Source organism: Haliotis asinina, chromosome 4 (genome assembly GCF_037392515.1).
Source record: "Haliotis asinina isolate JCU_RB_2024 chromosome 4, JCU_Hal_asi_v2, whole genome shotgun sequence".
NCBI lineage: Eukaryota > Metazoa > Mollusca > Gastropoda > Lepetellida > Haliotidae > Haliotis > Haliotis asinina.
Genome location: NC_090283.1, coordinates 28687935 through 28694234, shown reverse-complemented (window position 1 = coordinate 28694234; position 6300 = coordinate 28687935). Strand labels below are relative to the sequence as shown.

At 40.4% G+C, this 6300-nt stretch overlaps 1 pseudogene; it reads left to right on the top strand.

Moving 5' to 3' along the window:
- The first annotated feature begins 704 nt into the window (after window positions 1-704).
- LOC137280901 (E3 ubiquitin-protein ligase TRIM33-like) lies at window positions 705-4850 on the top strand (annotated as a pseudogene).
- The last annotated feature ends 1450 nt before the right edge of the window (window positions 4851-6300 follow it).

The window sequence follows — 6300 nt, the reverse complement described above, 5'->3', positions numbered from 1 at the left end:
ACTACCCACTACCCACTACACACCTGTCCCTCCTACATGTATCCAGCTCTCCTCCTACTACACACCTGTCACTTCTACCTTTATCTACCTCTCCACCCACTACACACCTGTCAATCCTACATGTATCCAGTTCTCCTCCTACTACACACCTGTCACTCCTACCTGTATCCACCTCTCTTACTACATAAACGTCCTTCTTATCTGTAATTCCCTCTCCTGTTACACCTTTCTTCCTGTCACCCTTCCCTTTACCTGCACTCCCTGCTACTTCCCAACCCTCCCTCTTATCTAGATCCGACCTATGACAGTTTGACTATCCTTCCCCATCATCTTCACCCCTAATGATACAGCGTATCATCCTGGTGTATGTCCTTTTAATATCTGCATTCAAACTGTAAAATATTTGTTTCAAATTCAGTGTTGTTTCCTGCACGTTGTCACAAAGATTGGTCACTCGTTATAATGTGATACAATGGGACTTGCGGTGTTTTAATGCATTTTTTCTGTTCGAGGAGTCAGTGTACCATTCTTGATAAACCCTTCCTATTATTTTCTCTGTTCAAGTTCCGCTGCAGAATTAGAGACCACGTAATTCGTGTAGTCAGTATACCATTCTTGATAAACTGTTCCTATTATTGAATTGAAGATATGTTATAGACTGCACTATTCTCCCTGGAACAGAGAGTGACATTATCTCTTTCAGAATGGACGCCTTCCCCAAGTGTTCTGTCTGCCAGCAGCAGTTTACCTTGAAAGGTCCAGCTCCCGACCTACTGCCCTGTCTACACGCCGTGTGCAAGACGTGTCTGACATCTGCAGCTGCTGGTGTCATATCATGTTCTACATGTCAGAGGGAAGTCCACCTCACAGACATAACCCTCCAGAAGGATGTAGTGAGACAGAAGGAAATATTCCATCTAACAGCCAAACATCGCCCTACAGAGCTTCTCTGTACATGAAAATGACGGCAACCAGGCTGTCTGTTGGTGTCAGGAGTGTGAGGAGTTACTCTGTGAAAACTCCCAGAACATGCACAACAGTTTTAAAGCTACCCGACGACATGTTGTGGAAACCATTGTGGACGCAGCACCGGGAAGCATAAATACTAAACAAATCTGCAAACTTCACAATCCTTATCCTCTCGAATATGTTGACAACAACTGCAACATTTTAATCCCTGCCAAATGCAGACTTGGTGATCATGCTGAGCACAACGTTGGTGATGTAGATGTGGCTGCTGATGCTGCTAGAGGACGAATAGAAGAACATGAGAAAAGCATGTCTGCACATCATACTTCTCACAGGAACTGTCAAATCTGCACACCAAACAAGTTACCTCTGAAGGTGAGAGTACACGATGCAAGTGGATCTCAGACTACATCAACACCGTTCTCAAATATGCTTCAAACTCGGACTTTCTCACACTGGAGAGTTCAATACAAGACAAAACGAAGACGCAACTTCCACCAGTGAGGCACAGGACACCTGCAGCCAAATTCAACACGAGGGGGGTAGATAAACTGACATCCGACATTTCTGCCTTTGGATCTGTCAATGGACATGTTTCAACATCTGATAAGCACACACTTACTTCTTACTTTAAGAAAACGTCTTAATGTTTACAGTAATACCGATAAAACTTTGTCAAAAATGAACAAAGTTTGAAACATTGTTTTACATTTTCCTATTACATAATGCCACCTTAAGATGGCATATGGACGCTGTATTTAGATATTTCCAATAACAATAATTCAGTGAAACATTTAAATCAGTTGAGGAAGCATTAGCTGGTTATCATGACATAAAAGGCTGGATTAATGAACAGCAGTAGGTTATCTTACAGACAGAGGTACACAGATCGCCGAGTTCCATTTAACTGACCCGAAGGACGCACGCAAGCAGGTAAGTACTTATTAGTCTGTAGGCATGCGTTGTTGATTAGGTAAGTAACATCAACATTTCACGATGTACATATTATAATGTTCGCATTGTCTGTAAACTGAGTCTGTATATTAGAGCTGAAACATGCCAATGTGAATCTAAGATCGCGACATTGAATTATTTTATCTCTTTTCAAGGTGAAGTCCCCGGAGGCTGTCAACGTTTCAACACCACTGCCACAGTTTGGTAAGGTTATTTTTCATTACCTTGAAAACATTTATAAAATAGAAAATAACAAAATTAAAAACACTACTGTTTACATCTATTTTTCTCCTGCTATGTTATCAGAATGGATACATAGTTATTCTGATATATATCAGAAACTCATTCCCAAACATCCTTATGATTTGAATAGAAAATATTAACGAATGGTCACAAGTTAACGACATTAGCAAATACATAGCTTGGTAATCAACATTCGGGTTTTGTACAATATGTTATCCTGGTATCGTGATATGTGTACACATTATGGACAGGGATCCTTCATACTATCATTACCCGACAGCTGTCACATTTTGTGTAAATCTTCACTATTAAATAGACCTAGATGTGTCGTGGAAATGGTATGCTAAGATGGAATACCCCCAAGTCCTGAACATGTAACTTGCTCTTTATTTGTTCATGTCTGTAAGTAGTGTTGGTTTTGTTCTTTAGTCCTGAAATATTTACAGATGCGGGGAGTAAAACCTACTGGAAGCAGGAACAGGCACCACGTTGACACTGCTATGTGGGATGTTGTACAGGACGCTGCTGGAATACTTTCAAACTGAACGCTTTCTGTATCACTGAAATCCATTGGGAGCCCAATTTTAGTGTCGGAAATTTTCTTATCAAAGACATGGGAATAGTTATAATGCGTGTGTGTTTACCATCTTCTGATTGCATGGTAAGGCATTGGATTTAGACTCATTAAAGCATTGGACCCTGGGGTTTGAGGGTGCGAGGTGTACCATCTCCAAGGTTAAAGATCCAGAGGAGCTTGAGGTGTCAGGAGGTATGGGGTTGGAGGGTGCGAGGTATACCATGTCCAAGGATAAAGGTACAGAGAGCTTGAGGTGTCAGGAAGTAATGGGTGTGAGGGTACGTGGTGTACAATCTCCAAGGATAAAGATCCAGAGAGCTTGAGGTGTCACGAAGGAGTCCACTTGTGACCGGCTGTTACAACCTTGTTTGCAGACTCTTTCAGTGTTGTCACAACCCCTAGTGTACAGTACAAAAACCTGTGCACTTAAAAGAACCCACCAATGCGTCAATAAATGACAAGATGGTGGCCACATGAAAACGTCTACTTGCGGGGTACAGCAACGGCAGTATATTTGTACAAAGTACTGTGACTATGTACCCCAATCCACCCAGCTGTAAATGGGTACCTGATGTGGATGTGAAAAGCGCAGTAACTTGGTGCACCTAATAACTGCAAAAGTTGTATAATCCCCTGGGATTTGAGATTGAGAATCAATTCAGGGCCGTAGTTGCCTTTCCTTAATAAGGTGGCCGCTATCGACGTTAAACGAATCTTATGTCAATACTTTGATGCATGAAGAAGTAACTTGTAAAATATTGCCCCTTGGAGACTATACTTAAAGAGCATTTATGCATAATAAGTTAAAATGCCTAAATAATGAGTTTTCCCATATATAATAAGGAGATAATACAATTTTGTGTTTTTAAGCCGGAGTAAAAGTTGAATCAGCATGCTTAGTATTCAGTGGAGTTTATAGCTTTATTTACATGAATATTATTGAATGAATTTAACAAGCTGATGACGTCACTTTCGCCATTCGCAGGTGTAAAAAGTCTCTTTGGCTTTCGTAAGACATGATCTTCGATTACTTAAATGTCAATTATGTAAAACTAATTGCCAACATTGAGAGCCCTCCACGGAAAATTTTATATTGTTGACAAACTTTGTTTCATCATCTCTGTTAACATTTTGAGCGGATTGGTATCTTATTACGTGTATTTAAATTGTGTGATGATCGATTACCTGTGACAGTCTTTGTCAAAGTAAACTGTGAGATGAGCGCCTTAGCTTATAACAGTAACACGCGCGATGTCCGCTACAACGGACGTTATGCTTAGAGGGGATTTATGCCTAAATAATGAGTTTTTCCATATATCATGCAGATAATACAATTTAGTGATTAAAAGCCGGAATATTATATATATTTGATAAACACTGTAATGAACTGTGTAAATATATACGTATATGATCAATTTGAAAACTGTCAACTGTTAAAATATTTAGTGTTGGAATTATGAATAGTGTTGGAAAGATAAATAACCACATTTTCTAGTCAATACATATCACGCGACAACCTGTGTCCCGCCCAGCGAGTGTGTTCAGACTGTGGTCAGTGATTGAAGCGGACATAGAAGTTACCTGTTGACACTGTGTCTCTTGAACACTCAGGTGTAAAAATATCTTCAAACAACTACTTTTTACGTGTTATTTTTTACTAAATCGTAAAAGAACAGTTTCGAATACAAACAATGATAGTTTTAGCCTGATATGAAGTTTATACAACTATGCTTTTAGTCGGCAAGTGTCTATTTCTGACTACAGACAGCAAACCAGCTCAACTAACAAATTCTTACAAAATGTTTCATGGAGTATTTATTTCATTGTCAATCGGTGTAAAATTGCATAAAACACATTTAGAATACCCATACAAATATTTTCCCACCGTTAGAATCTATTTATATCTCAGTTATCACAATTCAGACACAGACGAACATGGCAGCCGATATTCAGTGCTCTCTTTCCTAAACATTGAATGTTGACAATAAAATGTCTAACTTGTTGTCGTAAGTCGGGACATTTGTTAAACTGTAAACAAAATGTGTATTTCCAGGTCCTCAAATACATCTGGCCGCTGCTCGAGGCAACACAGACATGTGCCATGTAACTACAGACGGTCAGCTGGTCAACTCACAGCCCGTCAGACAACACAGACACAGCTGCACGTTACGGAAATATCAGGGTACATGTGTCACCATCCCCATCCCGATTCCTCCATCCCCCACTACTGTCACCCCTGCCCCACACACCCCACAGTACTGGGAGACACACTCTAGAGTGGGTGTGGTGAGTGGAGGGTGGCTCCTTGTCCTGTGGTGGGTGTGGTGGAGGAGAGCCAGGTGGACAGTAAGATGAATGTTTATCTACAGCGCCGCTCCTGGTGTGTCAGTGTAGGGAGTCACACACCGGAGTCTCTGTACCAGGGTGTGGCCGTAGGGGGATGAGGGGAAGTGTTACAGTAACAATATAAGAATGTCTAACACACTCGACACACAGGCCACCCTCCAGTATGGCGTTGTGCTGGATGTGGGGAGGGAGAGACTCTCCTTCATCGACATGGACAGAGAGGTTGTTTTAGCCAAAGTGGATGTTGAGTGGGGGGAGTCTCTTCTTCCCGTGTTTGCTGCTGGGCTGCCAGATGACTACACAGTCAACATAAAGGTGATAAGTGGAGCAGATATCACCATGACTGACACCAAGAAGTCACTTATCTATGACGCCTTGAATTAGACAATAAAATAAATATGACTTTGTGTAAATATGTAAGTGTGATTTATTTATTTAAACTGTCAAATGTATTTGTAGTGATTGAGGCGTACGTATAAGTTGTCTGTGTATGTGTTGTTGTAACGAGGTCAGCTAAATCTGTTGTTTTTCTACTTGACTGGATTCTGTTGGATGTTACAAACATTTTCCATGCACACATGACTATTGTTTTGATTATTATTCTGCAGAAGTTGACCAGTTTATCATACATTTCATACATGTCTGGGAAATGGCACAACAAATAACTGAATCCACACATTTATCAAAAGTTGTTTCAAATCATGAGTTTATTCCCGCATTTGGTTTCCACTCTGCTATATAAATGATTTAAATCCCCACATGAACAGTTGTAATGAAATTATTGTAGTTGTGAATCCACACACGCCACATTTGATGTTAGTGAAGACATGTGGTGAAAGTGATTGAAGCGGACACAGAATGTCCTCGTGTACTTGGTGAGACACATGTTCCGAAACACAATCAAGTTCACGGAATCCTTTGTTTCTCTAATTAACTGGGTTTTGTTGTTAGTAAGAAGTGTTTCAAATCCACACAGATTAAATAAGTCAGAAATCTCAGGCTTCGAGGGTCACAAATCACTTTTTTCTGACCAGATATCTCGCCGTTTGCGGACAAGGGAACAGAAGGTGAAATAAGCTTGTAGCATTGTTTTTAAGCATTTCTGAACACTTGATAGTTCTGAACTAGTGGTAAAATCAAAATTATGTTATATTTGGGGGGTACATTTTATCAGTAGCATACCTATTCCTTTCCGGGATTCGAACCCACAC